At 43.6% G+C, this 15422-nt stretch overlaps 1 protein-coding gene across 3 annotated transcripts in view; it reads right to left on the reverse strand.

Annotated features, from left to right (window-relative positions):
- The window catches only part of DNAH5 (dynein axonemal heavy chain 5), a 312149-nt gene extending 297268 nt beyond the window's left edge, over window positions 1-14881 (reverse strand). For all 3 annotated transcript variants that reach the window (XM_057539913.1, XM_057539912.1, XM_057539910.1), the window contains exon 1: window positions 14733-14881. The gene's annotated coding sequence lies outside the window, so the exon portion shown is untranslated. The remainder of the gene's footprint in view (window positions 1-14732) is intronic.
- Window positions 14882-15422: the final 541 nt, after the last annotated feature.

Raw genomic sequence — 15422 nt, forward strand, 5'->3', positions numbered from 1 at the left:
TCCAAACCTCAGTTTCTTTGTCCATAAATGGGAAATATCTGCTTCATAGAGCTATGGTGAAGATTAAAGAGTTATATTAAAACACCTGGCATCTAGGAGTTCTAGCTATTGCTATTATAATGTATAATGTTATTATCGGATATTGAGAGCCATAAAAGTCATGTTATTTAACTCAGAAAGTCTGCCCTTGAAAATCTATGCCAAGGAAATCAAGTTCCCTATTCCTACTAAAAAACAAACCTTGAAATATATGTCCTGGGACTTCCCTGGAGGTCCAATGGTTAAGAATCCACCTGCCAATGCAGGGGACATGGGTTCCATCCCTGGTTCGGGAAGATCCCACGTGCCACAAAGCAACTAAGCCTGTGAGCCACAACTACTGAGCCCATGTGCCACAACTACTGAAGCCCACACGCCTAGAGCCACCTCAATGAGAAGCCCACACACCGCAACGAAGAGTAGCCCCCACTCGCCGCAACTAGAGAAAACAACAAAGACCAAATACAGCCAAAAATAAATAAATTAATTAATTATTTTTATAAAGGAATCCACTTTCCAATGCAGGGGATGCGGTTTCGATCCCTGGTCAGGGAACTAAGATCCCACACGCCACAGGGAAACGAAGTCTGCATGCCGCAACTACTGAGCCTGCGTGCCTCAACTAGAGAGCCCGTATGCTGCAAACTCCAAAGCCCACGTGCTCTGGAGCCCGCACACCACAACTAGAGAGAGAAAACCCACACACCACAACTAGAGAGAAGCCCACATGCCTCAACAAACGATCCCACATGCCACAACTAAGACCCGACGCAGCCCAAAATATAAATAATTAAATAAATGCCCTATTAAGAATGAGTTAATAGTACCATTCTTAAACAAAAAGGAGAAGAAGAAATCCAACAATTCTTGAGCACCAGCTTGGCCCTGGGTTCTGGGTTAAGCTCTTGACATACTCATTTATTAAATGTGCATTTATTGAGCCTCTACTATGTACTACTTACCAAGATGGGTGCTGAAAATACAGCACCAAAGAAGAAAGGCATAGTCCCTGCCCTCATGAAGCTTCTATTCTAACAGGAAAGAAAGAAATAAAATAATTCATGATAACAGCTAACACTTACTGAGTACCTGTTTTGTGCCAAGTCTATTCAAAGCCAGGGATTGGCAAATTACAGTCCATAGGCCAAATCTGGCCTACCACTTGTTTGTGTAAACAAAGTTTTATTGGAATATAGCCACGCCCATTTACATATGGATTACTGTCTATAATAGTGCTTTCACACTACAGCGTCAGAGCTGAGTTATTAAGTCAGAGAGCACGAAATCTAAAATATTTACTACCTGACCTTTTACAGGAAAGTGTACCAACCCCTGTTCTAAGTACAACAAACCTTAGATATAGGTACAGTGCTAATATTGTGCCCATTATACAGATGAGGAAACTGAGGGAGGGAAAGATGAAATAACTTGTTCAAAGTCACAGATGTAGAAAATGAAGGAACCAGATCTATAGTACAGTCTGGTTACAAAACATGTGCTATACACTCTATGCTGTACCAACTATTAGATCAAATATAGGGTGATTTAACTATAACTGTAAGAAGTGCTGAGAAGAAGGAGAGTATGCCGTGTATCACTGAGGTGTAAAATGGAGGCTAGGATCTGAAAGGTGAGGAAGGATTGGCTGGGTGGCAATGAGACATTCCAGGTGTAAGGAACAGTGAATGAGGGCCTTGAGACAGAAAAGAGCTGGCCCATTCGAGGGACAGAGAGAAAGTATAGCTGGAGGCAGGGGAGGAGGGAGTGGTACCTGATGGATCTCATGAGAGAGGCAGGAGGCAGATTATGCAGGGCTGGGTAAACCAGTGTGAAGATGCTGAACTTTACACTAAGAGCAAGAAGGGTCTTAAGCCAGAATGTGATAATATTAGATTTGCCTTTTTTCAAAGATGACTCTGGATATAGTGTGAGGGTGAGCCTGGAAGGTGGGAACTGAGAGTGGAAGGAGAGACCCAGTAGAGGCTATGGCCACAGTCCAGATGAGAGACACGGTGGCTTGAGCAGGGCTGGGAGAGTGGGGGACAGAAGCAGACGGATTCAGAAGCTGTTGTGGCAGGGCAGGGGTGGGGGCAGAATCAGTAAGACTTGGTGACTGACTGGCTACAGTGGTGACAGAGAGAGAGAGGGTCAGGGCTGGCCTTGTGGCTTCAGTACTTTAGTGTGTATCACTTCTAGGGTATTGCTCTGGGTTTTGAATTGTAACAACGGACTCTGCTCTAGTTCGTTTGAAAAGAAGAGGATTACAAGGCAGAATTAAGTGCCTAAGAGAATCTTTGGAAGGAAGAGTAGATCAGGTCTAGGCTGAGGAACAAATCCCTGATGAAGGTGGCAAGGAGACCCTGGAAGGACACTGCCTGTGCCAGCAAAATGGAGATGCTCCATGCTGCCTCTTTGCTCACACAGTTCCTGATTCAAAGTCCCTGCTGGTGAATCTGATTGGTGGACTCTCAGTCACATGTCTGCATCCTAGCAGCAAAGGAGGCTGGGAGGTGTCCCTGGTTTTTGTTTTTATATTTTGATTTCTATGTTGGGAGAAAATCAAAATGCGAACAGCATGTTCCAAAGATTCTAGGCTGCTATGAAGAGCACATTTGTGCTAGAATGGATGGTGGGCGGTAGAGTTAGGCCACTAAGAGAAAAGACCAAAGGAAAGCTGGTGGGAGAGGGAAAATAGGGGGTTCCTTTTGCGATCTGTTGAATGTGAGGTACCTTTATATCCAGAAGGTAGCTGGTGAGACCCTCCTTAATCCTCATGGCAAACTACAAAATCCATCTTTTGATCCCTTGCCCTAATGCCACACAATCAGAAAGTGGGAAAAATGGGGGACATGAATCCAGGACATTTTGGCTCCCATGGCTGTGGGATTTTTCTACCTCACAAACACTGTCTTCCAACGTTATTATTGGCCTTTTAATCTCTGCCTATTTGGGGGTAATATCATCAATAGTTTTAATTTTATTTTTATTACTCCTGAGGCTGACAAACACCGAGAGTTGGCCTGACAGCCTCAAGGAAGAGCCTATCAATTCCAGCAGACTTTTCTATAGAAATGCCATATTGATTCTACAGTTTATATAAAAATGCAAAGGACTTATAATTCAGCCAAACAAATTTTGAAAAAGAACAAAGTTGAAGGACTTACATTACCTAGGTTTCAAGACTACTATAAAGCTACAGTAATCAACAGTATGGTATTGGCAAAGGATGGTTGTAAGATGAATGAAAAAGAAGTGAGGGTCCAGAAATAGACCAACATATACATGGCCAATTAATATCTAACAAAGATGTCAAGGTGATTCAATGGGGAAAGGATGGTCTTTCCCCACAGAAATGCTGTTTGAACAATTGGATATCCATAAAAAAAAGGAAATGGACCTGTAGTCTTACCTCACACCATATACAAAAACGAACTCAAATAGGTCACAAACCTAAATGTAAAAGCTAAAAGTGTAAAATATCTAGAAAAAAAATAGGAGAAAATCTTTGTTGTCTTGAAGTAGACAAAAAGCTCTTAGGACACAAAAAAGCACAAATCATTTAAATATATATATTAATAAAATGGACTTCATCAAAATTGAAAGCTTTTGTTCTTTGAATGGTACAGTTAAGACAATGAAAAGTCAAACTGCAGATCGGGAGAAGCAATGGACTTGTCTTAAGAACAAAAAAATGTTTACAATTTAATCACAAGAAGTCACACTAGTTTTTTTTTTTTTAATGGGCAAAAGATTTCAAATGCCTTTACTAAAGAGGATATACAAATTGTCAATAAGCACATGAAAAGATTCTCAACATCATTAGTCATTGGGAAAATGCAAATTAAAAGAAAACCATAATTTAAAAAGAGTCATGTACCACAATGTTCATTGCAGCACTATTTACAATAGCCAGGACATGGAAGCAACCTAAGTGTCCATCAACAGATGAATGGATAAAGAAGATGTGGCACATATATACAATGGAATATTACTCAGCCATAAAAAGAAACGAAACTGAGTTATTTGTAGTGAGGTGGACGGACCTAGAGTCTGTCATACAGAGTGAAGTAAGTCAGAAAGAGAAAAACAAATACCATATGCTAACACATATATATGGAATCTAAAAAACAAACAAACAAAAATGGTCATGAAGAACCTAGGGGCAAGACAGGAATAAAGACACAGACCTACTAGAGAATGGACTTGAGGATATGGGGAGGGGGAAGGGAAAGCTGGGACAAAGTGAGAGAGTGGCATGGACATATATACACTACCAAATGTAAACTAGATAGCTAGTGGGAAGCAGCTGCATAGCACAGGGAGATCAGCTCTGTGCTTTGTGACCACCTAGAGGGGTGAGATAGGGAGGGTGGGAGAGAGGGAGACGCAAGAGGGAAGAGGTATGGGGATATATGTATATGTATAACTGATTCACTTTGTTATAAAGCAGAAACTAACACACCATTGTAAAGCAATTATACTCCAATAAAGATGTTAAAAAAAACACACACACAATGAGTTAACACCATACACCCACTAGAATGGCTAAAATTAAAAGACTGGCTATGCCATGTTGTCAAGGAAGTAGAGCAACGGGAGGTGTAAAATTGTGCTTTGGAAAACAGTTTGGCAGTTTCTGAAAAAATTAAACATACACTTAACATATGACCCAGAAATTCTGCTTCTAGATTTCTACCCAAGAAAAATGCAAACATATGTACTCAAAAGATCTATATATGAACGTTCATAGCAGCTTTCTTTAGAGAAGTTGTGTGGCATTAAAATACTTCACACCATCATAAAGGAAGGATGTAGTGATACGTGCGAAAACATGGATGAGCCTTGAAAACGCTATTATTAGTGTCTCAGTAATTTTTTCATGGCACCTAAGCCAAAATACCCGAAGGTTCTATTTATTTAGAGGTTAGGTCCAAACAACTCCATAATAGGGGTTCCCGAAGTGTTGAACAGAAGTCTCGTGTTTCCCTCGGAAATTGTAAATGCCCATGGTGCGTTTGCTGTGGTGTCCCGGGGTGCCTCAGCACAGTTTAGGGGCCATGAAGGAAAAACGATTACCTGAGGCTGTGGGAAAAGGACATTAGTGAGCTTTCCGGTGTGACGGAACCTCCCTAAATTTGGATTGTAGTGGTGGTAACACATGTGTATACATTTGTCTAAAATGGATGCATTTTGTTGTATGTAAATTATACCTTACCAAAGTTGACTTTAAAATAAAGGCCAAAAATATTCTGGGTATGAAAATACATCTCATGCGTGCATATACACACTCATAAATACACACACTCCTCTTTTTGCCTGTTCATAGAATCATAGAACTACGTTTTGTTATCGGCCACACTAATTGACTCTAAGACTCAGTTTTCACCACTGAGATCAACTCCCTGTTGAATATTATAATGCATAATATAGATGCTTGCTTTGGTATTACTTTACAATGGAAATTAACTTATAGCTGAAAATATTTGGTTTAATGTAACACATGAAATATCATCAGCTACTTCAGATGATTGAACATCAGGATGATCAAGATAAACCGTAGTGCTGCTTGTTTTTTTTTTAAACAATATTTGTGAGTAAAAGCTGCTAGGAAAGTTTCCTTCTCGCTGTAATTCTTAAACTTTACACAGATAAAATGTGAGAATCATTTCTTTCTACCATACCAATAGTCAACAAAATGTATGTTGGTTTTTTTTTTTCTTATTTTCTTCAAGGTTTGCACTTTAACAAATGTTTGCAACAAAATTTTATCTGGCTAAAACTTTTTCTTCATCTTTGGAACATTTCCTACAACCAATAGCTAAATCTTGTCGTGGGATCTAGTGCTGAAGGGACTCAGACATCCGCTAATTATTTTATCTTCTTTCTTTGCAGCAGGTCGGTCTTTGCCTTGGATAAAGTGAATTTTCAAGTCCCCAGAAGGCACTAGCCTTCTGCTTTTAAAGTCTCTAGAAGACACTAGCATCCCCAGTCTCAGAAATGCCTTCTCAGCACCAGGGAGGTCTGCTTGGGTCGGATATAAATCTCACATTGTGCAGTTTAAGCTCATTTCCTCTGTTTTGTACTTGCTCAGTTGATTAGCGCCTCCTTCATCCTGGTTTAAATCACAAGTACTTTGCCCAGACGCTCTTCGATGCCTCGTCACTGCCTTCATTCACGTGTCTTCCATCTCTCACTGCCCATTGGCCACCCGGGGCTACCCAGTGATTCCCACAGCAACCTTGGCATCCAGGGCCTCCTCTGATGGTAGTCTGTTTATAACTAGGAGACCACATGTCCTGGTCTGCCAGCTCAGTGCTAGTATATGCCTGTTGTCTGGCACAGCTTTTAAAAGTGCCCCCTCCTCTCACCCTAAACAGTGTCTTGGCTTTCTTAATAAATTATATGATCCCCTTATTTACAGGGGATGAAGAATCAGGGTGATTTCCCTGAACCTCCCAGATTATGGGGCCCCATACTCCAGTACAGCAAACAGAGGAGACCAGATAGAGTGACTAAGTGTAGAGTGGAATTGCACTGGCCCATATGGTACCAATAGCCACCTGACATGTGGCTAGCTCTAATTGAGTTGTGCTGAATGTGTAAAATACACTCCAGATTTTGAAGCCTTAGTACCAAAAAAAAAAAAAAAGCAAAATAGCTCATTAATAATTTTTATATTGAAATTGTATTTCAGGTATGTCCAATTAAATAAAATATATTGATTAAAATTAAGTAATTAACATATAATTAGAACTCAAATATATTATTTAAATTATTTTACTTTTTACATGTGGCTACTAGAGAATTTTAAATGACACATGTGACTTGCCTTGTGTTTCTACTGGACCGTGCTGCTCTAGATACAGGAAGTCATTCCCAGGAGTGGTCCTACTTCTGACTTTCCTTTTCCTTTCCTACATTAACACCAGGCAGCTGAGGGGTAGATAGCAACCATCTCAGGTATTATTCCTCCCAGACGGTATTTGTCTGACGACTGTGGTCATTGATCGTGCACAATTCCTACTCAACCAAGGTGTTATGGGGTGGAAAACACAACACTCTCCAGTTAGGAGATTGGAGTTTTAGACCCAGCACTGCATCTGGGTGAGTTTAGCCCGAAACCCAACCTCAGAGGACCTTGGATTTCCCCTCTATAAAAACAAATGAAGGCATGGAGCTACATGACCACTGAAGCTCCTTCACGTTCCTTCCAAAAGGCCTAAGCCCATGAATGAACACTGTTGCTATCGCAGGGATACATGTAGGGTCAGTGGTAGAGCGTGATTTAGGAGGAGCTCTTGGGTTGCCTCATAAATCATGTGCCTCCCCCGCCATCAAAGCTGCCCTTAGACCCAGAATGCCACCAAATTACATCCCTTGCCACAATGGCCAACCCGGAAACCAGCATTTAGATAAGGAAATTTGTCACGTGCTAGTGAGAATGCAGGCTAAACAAAAATACATAGGATTAGGAAGGACTTTGAAATTCAGGGATGATGGACCCATTAAAGGTCACTAAAAAAGGTGAAGATTATTTTAGAGAAATAACAATCCTCCCCTTGCCCAACAACATTTTTCTGGAAACCACATATGAAGAATAACTAAGGTAGATGGAACTTTCACATAACAGCAATATTGTAGTGGGAGTATCGTTTCTGACGGATGACTCCAAATCATAATAATCACAGACACTAAAGCAATAACAACGTATAGGACCAATCCTCCCAGGAGGTGTTTCATTTTAAGAGAAAATTTATAAATGCAAATGAATTTCCAATTTGTGGCACATGGCACCTAGGTGGGCTGAGGGGAGACCCTTTCGAGCAGAGAGCTTTCCGGTTATTATTTTCTAATAACCCTCATCCCCTCAGGGCTGCAGCCGTGCCCCGGGAAGGCAAGTGAATTGACATCAGAAAGCAGGTGTTCTGCTTCTAAGAAGCCTGCCCTGGTCTAGCAGATTAGCTAACTGACTCCTTGAAGGGCGTGGAACAAAGTTTTGAAGAAGCAGGCTGGAAGCTAGATTATCATCAAAGCTCTCTGAGTGTGAAGATGGAGAACAGATGAACCAATCAGTGGGTAGCCAGGAGGCACCTGAGGGATATAGGAAACAGCCAGAGGAAGTGGGACTCCTGGGCATCAGGGGCCAGAAAGGGCTAAAAGACCAGGGAGGATGGACCCAGGGCCACGGGGAAGGCAGAGGACCTCACTCCAAGGTCACTGGACTGCCAAAGGCACAGACGAACATAGTTTACGTCTTGTCTTGCCAAGGGCCAGCCCCGCTGCTTCCTGTGGGTGTGCATTTCCTTTCATTCAAACCCTCAGCGAACTCAGAGGAATTTGAAAAGTGTGTTCAGTCTTTAGTGAGTTGTTTCTCCTGTGCTCTACATAAAGGGTTAATCTAGTGGGAAACAGTCCCCCAATCCTGCAACATTTGACTGTTCCCGGTGAAGGGAGAGAATACAGACTTCTCAAAATTATGAACACCTGACCAGAGGTCAGGTCAAAGTATGAATAAGGAGAAGGAAAAAAAGGTGGGGTGAGAAAAAGTAAAACACAGTATCAAAGAGAAGAAAGGGTAGATAAGGAAAGTGAAAAGAAACCAAGAAAAAGGGAGAGAGTGGGGATAGAGAACACGGGAGACCCAAGAGGAGAGACACAACAGGTCCTGGGATAAGAACTAGAATTCTGTAAATGGCTCCAGTCCCAGCTTGCTATTGGTTGAGCTTTCCGGACAAGCGTCATTGGAAACCCCTGAAATCTTAGCTGTTTTTAATCGCTCATCAACTGCTTTAATACTTAGGAACATACAGCCAGTCTCCACGTGAGGTAATCTTTTGTTCTACAGTGATGTGACCACAACAATGCGACCCACTGATTTGGATTAAATCAAAGCAAGGGATTAAACCTTGAACCCCATTCTTCACATAAATGTAAAGGCTACCAGGCATTCAGTGTGGCTTGGGAAGCAGAACCTGCACTAAGGGCCATCGGCCTGACACCTCAGTCATCCTACCCCTCCGCCCGCGGGGTAGACGTTAGAAGATGCATGAGTGGAGGCGCCATGTTACGCAGTGAATTGCAGAGCTGAGCTTCATTCTTAGTGTCGTCTGACTCCAAACACTGGCCTCTTAGCTCTACGTCACACTGCCTTATTAAGAGCCAGGGCTCTATGATAATAGCTACAGTTTTTTGGTGCACAGGAAATAGTTGAGACTTTATGAAACTTTTGGGTTAGTGATCAAAGCCAGACATGACCTCACTCTACCTGGTCTGTGCAAATGGGCCATTGTTTGGCTCTGAAGCAAATTCTTCCGTTCCCTGGTGGTAATAGCATTATATCTTCCTTGAGGTCACAGTATTTTTGTCTTTCCACTTTTCTAGGAATCTGAGAAGGGCACAGAGGTTTGAGTGAGGGGTCTCCCTAAAGGCATTTTCCATGCATCTGGAAAGGGTGCTGTATTTCCACCAAGAGTTAGATCTTAGCATCTGAGCCAAGTAATAAATAAAAATGTAACCCAAGGGAAGCCCCCAGCCCCTTGAAACACTTGAATTTGGACTTCCAGCCTGGATGGGAACTTGGTTTAACACACAATCCACAACAGGAGAGCCTGGGGCTACTCACTGGACCCCAAAAGGCTGACCTGAGGCCTCACTGCCCAGACTTCCAGGGGGGCTGAGATTGTCCTGGCACCCAAGTCACCACATTCTCCTTCAAGCCCTCCCCACCCGTCACACCTTTCAGGACAGCCCCCTCCTCTCCAAGGGAGAAAGCCCTTCCATCCAGCCCCTACATGGGTCTCACAGATCCTGGGAGATTCCTGCTGGCTCTACCAAGGGGAGGCACAAGCCCAACTCCTGGGTTACCCTGGGGTGGGGGGAGCCCAAACAGTGCCACTCCATCCAGCTCTGCCTCTCCTCCTCCGTCTGCCCCTCTGCTCCCCCGGCGGTGCTGGGGGCAGATTTCTCCTGAAGAACCTGAGGCAGATATAACTTACCTGCACAAAACTCGGTTTTCTTCCAAGAACCTCCCAGCCTGATCCACGTGAAGACCGTCAGCTCCTTCTTTTACCATGACTTTGACCCTACTTCCTGTGACGTAATTACTGTTTGCTTCTTTCTTGGCTTGTTTTCCAACCACAAAGGGTCCCTACATTAACTGACAAAGCTTCTTTAGTGTTCCTAAATTCTCAACAGATATTTGCTGTTGAGATTCAGGAATGAGAAATAGGAAGTCTCAGGAACTCCTAAAATCGTATGCTATTATGTATTTTTTTATAACATTTTGTTGACATGTTTTTATTTTTTATTTTATATTATTTTTTTGGCTGCATTGGGTCTTTGTTGCTGCGTGCGGGCTTTCTCTAGTCGCGGCGAGCAGGGGCTACTCTTCGTTGTTGAGCACGGGCTTCTCATCGTGTTGGCTTCTCTTGTTGTGGAGCACGGGCTCTAAGGCACGCGAGCTTCAGTAGCTGTGGCACACAGGCTCAGTAGTTGTGGCATGTGGGCTCAGTAGTTGTGGCTCACGGGCTCTAGAGCGCAGGCTCAGTAGTTGTGGCTCATGGGCTCTAGAGTGCAGGCTCAGTAGTTGTGGCTCACGGGCTTAGCTGCTCCACGGCATGTGGGGTCTTCCCGGACCAGGGCTCAAACCCGTGTCCCCTGCATTGGCAGGCGGATTCTCAGCCACTGTGCCAGCAGGGAAGCCCCCTGTTGACATGTTTTTAAATGAGTGGCTACATAAAAACAGGGAAACATAAGCTCCTTTCCTTTTTTTAATGCAATGAAAATGTTGTCCATTTTACAAAGAACTGTAACCTACGGCAGATAGTCAAACACGGGAAAACACCAAATACTATCTGATAGTATTTAAACGACTTCACATTTGAGCCTCTCAGCCAGGTTTACAGCATTGCTCTCACAGGTCAAAATTGCAGTTTAAGGGCCTATTTGGCTTCCAAACTTACTGTTTCTTATAACCCTACTCACAACATTTGTATAAAGTACACTATGCATATGGAGTTATTAGTATTTCCTTGATTTGCAAGAATGAGTCACCATTAGCAGGAGACAGGGCCATGAACACACACACACAACAGCTACAAGCAAGACTGACTGAGTAGAGTGTGACCACTTCCGTCCTAAGCGCTCTTGTCATTGTTTCCTGAAATGTCCTGACCCTTCCGCTTGTCATTGCTTCCTGCTCTTACTTTTGACCTGATGTCAGGGACTCCTAACTAGTTATGTCTCCAGGGTGATGATCAAGCTTTCATTCTCACAGGAGAATTATTGTTTTTCCCATTTTCCCAATTGCTTGTCTGATTTATCCTCAGGATTCGGGAATTTTGGAAAAACATAGAAAATTTCCAGGAAGTGCTGGGAAGGAATTCCTAGATGGAAACACCACTTCTTCCTTAGCCATCCAGAGGGAATGGCTACAGTGGACCACAGTTTCTTTCTAACACCCATGTGACTTAGCTGATAGCTGAGGAAGCAATTTAAGCCCTCCCACTACATAAAAACTCATAAATTTTTATTTTTGAGAGTATATCTTGCAGCATCTGTCCACGTATTGACTTGTTTATGCAATTCCTTGCCTGTCTACTCTGTGTCAGGCACAGCTTGGGAGACAGGAAGATGAGAAGACAGTCTCCAGGGCTTCCCTGGTGGCGCACTGGTTAAGAATCTGCCTGCCAATGCAGGGGACACGGGTTCGATCCCTGGTCTGGGAAGATCCCACATGCCGCAGAGCAACTAAGCCCGTGCACCACAACTACTGAGCCTGCGCTCTAGAGCCCACGAGCCACAACTACTGAAGCCTGTGAGCCACAACTACTGAGCCCGGGTGCCACAACTACTGAAGCCTGCGCGCCTACAGCCCGTGCTCTGCAACAAGAGAAACCACCGCAATGAGAAGCCTGCCCACTGCAATGAAGAGTAGCCCCCGCTCGCCACAACTAGAGAAAGCCTGCACGCAGCAACAAAGACCCAATGCAGCCAAAAATAAATTAATTTATTTTAAAAAAGAAAGAAGACAGTCTCCAGCCAGGGCTCAGCCCTGGAGAGGGAGGCAGTGAAGGGAACCAGACTCCCATCAGCTGGGAGTCCTTGGTCATGGAGCAGAGATGCCAGTGTGACCCTGCCTGGAGCCGGCCAAGGTTTCACACAGGAAGTAATGGTTTGCTGGACCCTAGAGGGAGGGGACAAGTGTTCCAGATGGAAAAGGAAGAGATAGAAACTCCACATATGGAGGCCAGCCTGTGCAGAGCACAAAGGCACGTGAAGAACATGGGACCGTGACCTGGAAGGCGCTGCCTGCACTCCACACTGGGACATTTCCCTCCATCCTTTGACTAGTGGGAAGCCATTTTTTTTAAACAGCTTTATGGAGGTATAACTGACAAATAAAAAATGTATATACTTAAGGTATGCAACATGATACACATTGTGAAATGATTACCACAATCAAGCAAATTAACACACCCAACACCTCACATAGTTACCCTTGTGTGCGTGTGGCGAGAACACTTCAGATCTACTCTCTTAGCCAGGTGTCAGTATACACTGGAGTATTGTTAACTATAGTCACCATGCTGTACATTAGATCCCCAGAACTTACTCGTCTTATAACTGGAAGTTTGCCATATTTGACCAACATCTCCCCATTTCCCCCCCACTCCCAACCCCTGCCAACCACCGTTCTCTCTGTTTCTGTGAGTTGAAAGCCTTTGAAGCATTTAATCAGGTGAGCAACATAATCAGGGCTATGGGTTAGAACAATTCGCTAGGAAAATTCCCATCCACACCTGGCTGCGCGGATCCTTTTGAATAACTCCAGAGAGCCAGAGCCCACTGACCAAAGGCATACTCCCCAACTAGTTGTTCCTGCTGGATTTATATTTAGGTGAGAGTGGGTTTTTTTCTTTCATCAAATGGTCTAGGTTACAGGACTTCCCTGGTGGTCCAGTGGTTGAGAATCCGCCTTCCAATGCAGGGGACACAGGTTTGATCCCTGGTCAGGGAACTAAGATCCCACATGCCGCGGGGCAACTAAGCCCGTGTGCCACAACTACTGAGCCCATGCACTCTGGAGCTCACGCGCCACAACTAGAGACAAGCCCATGCACTGCAGCGAAAGATCCCACATGCTGCAACTAAGACCCGACAGAGCCAAAAATAAAATAAATAAATAAATAAATATCTTTTTAAAAACTGTGTAGCAACATAGGAAAATATTTATTTTTACAAAATGGTCTAGGTTAGCATCTGAGCTTTCGTCTAAAAAAAACAAGGGGATGTCAGTGCCCAAAAGCACCACACAGGAGCCTCTCCCATCTCAGTTCCCAAGCTGATTAGTAGAAACTGTCACTTCCCACTGTAAACTCCTTCTTTAAAGACTGAGCTATAATACCTTATTCCAGTCAAGAGACACCTCCATAAAAAACTGGGGGCAAGCTATCTGCATCAAACTCTGAAATGGTGCAGGAAAGGCAAATGTGGCAAAATGTTAAGTGCTGGTGAATCTGGGTGAAGTGCACCCAAAAGTTCTTTGTACTCTTTTTGCAACTCTACACTTGAAAGTATTAAATGATGCCTTAATATCTCCTCCCGTCGGGAGGCTACAACAGTCCTTTTGATGATGATCACAGCCACCGTCTCAGGAAATCCTGCTACCCTGTGTACATCACATTACAATGTCTCATTGAATTTTTACCACAATACAGTGAGGTAATTACTATTGTCCCCATTTTACTGATGAGAAAAATAGAGATTTAGAAAGGTTAAATGATAGATTAGATCAAATGATTACTCAGTCAATAGTCATACACTCACCCAACCTCCATGAGCAAAGTGTACTTTCCCCATCCCATATTTGTCGGGCTTGGGCCATGGGACTTAATTTGGAAAAAGGGATGTTAATGGACAAGACATGAGTAGCAACTTAAAATGTAATTGCATGGTTGGGCTTACACTCTTGTGCTTCTGCCATGACTATAAGAAAAACATGTCCTGGGTAGGTGATACTGGTCCAAGGAGGATAAGACACATGTGAAGCAGTCTGGACTTAAGTCACAGCTAGAAGGCAAGGCCAGGTGAGCCCAGACTAGACCAGCCAACAGCAAGCAAGCCCATGGAAGCATGTTATTAGATGTTACTGAGTTTTAGGGTCATTTATTACATAGCACTATGGTGGCTATAGGTAACTGATACATCTAACATGTCTCCAGAGCAAGTGATGGGCTTTAAAGCTGGGCTTTAACAGCATATGATTTCTCCTGACAAAAAAGGGAAGGAGGAACATTTCAGAAAGAAAGAGTTTAAATCCCAAAGGCATAAAGTATATCACTGGAAAATCAGGAGACAGATGATGCTGAAAAGGCCAGTCGGGGTCTACTCATGTGCTTAAGTATCGGGATAAGCCAGACAGCACTGCAGTAACAACTAAAGTCTTAAATCTCCATGGCTTGTCACAGTGAGGTTTTGTTTCTCATTCACAAAAAGCCTGAAGCAGGCCAAGCAGCCTCCTCCATCCAGAAACTACTCTGTGTAGCACACTATATTAGTTTGCTAGGGCTGCTGTAAAAAAATGTATCATGAAAATCCACAGAGATGTATTGATGTATGCATACAGAGATGTATTGTCTCACAGTTCTGGAGGCTAGAAGTCTGAAATCGAGGTCTGGCAGGGCCATACTCACTCCTCAGCCTGTAGAGAAGGATCCTTCCCTGCCTCTTCCAGCTTCTGGCAGCCTCAGGTGTTCCTTGGTTTGTGACAGCATAATCCCATTCTTTGCCTCCACTTTCACATGCCCTTCTCCCCTCTGTGTCTGTCTGTGTCCAAATTCCCCTCTTCTTATAAGGACACAGTCATACTGGATTAGGGCTTGCTCCAGTGACCTCATGTTTATTTGATTCTGTCTGCAAAGACTCTAGTTCCAAATAAGGCCATTTTCAAAGCTACTGAGGGTTAGGACTTCAACACAGCTTTTAAGAGACACAATACATCCCATAACACACACATAGCTATGAAGCCATCCCAGAAGGACAGAAGAAAACTGGAGGATACCATGGGATGTGTTTAAGGGCCAGGTCTGTAAGTGGCTTCTATCCCTTTTCATCCATCTCCCAAATGACCAAAACCTTGTCACATGATCCCAGCCTAACAGCAAGGGAGGCTGGGAAATGTGGAGGAGCGCGTGGATATTTGATGGGCACCCACAGTGTCTTCTGTGATCCCCGGTTCAGGAGTCCAGGCTTTGTTCTTCAGGCAACAGGAAGCCACAAAGCGTGGGGAGGGAGATGGGGGGAGGGGGTAAAATGAGTGGACAGAGTAGAGAAAAGCAATTCAGGAGACTAGGAGATCTGTTGAGATGCCGTACAAATCACCC

This window comes from Balaenoptera acutorostrata, chromosome 2, assembly GCF_949987535.1.
Source record: "Balaenoptera acutorostrata chromosome 2, mBalAcu1.1, whole genome shotgun sequence".
Classification (NCBI taxonomy): Eukaryota; Metazoa; Chordata; class Mammalia; order Artiodactyla; family Balaenopteridae; genus Balaenoptera; species Balaenoptera acutorostrata.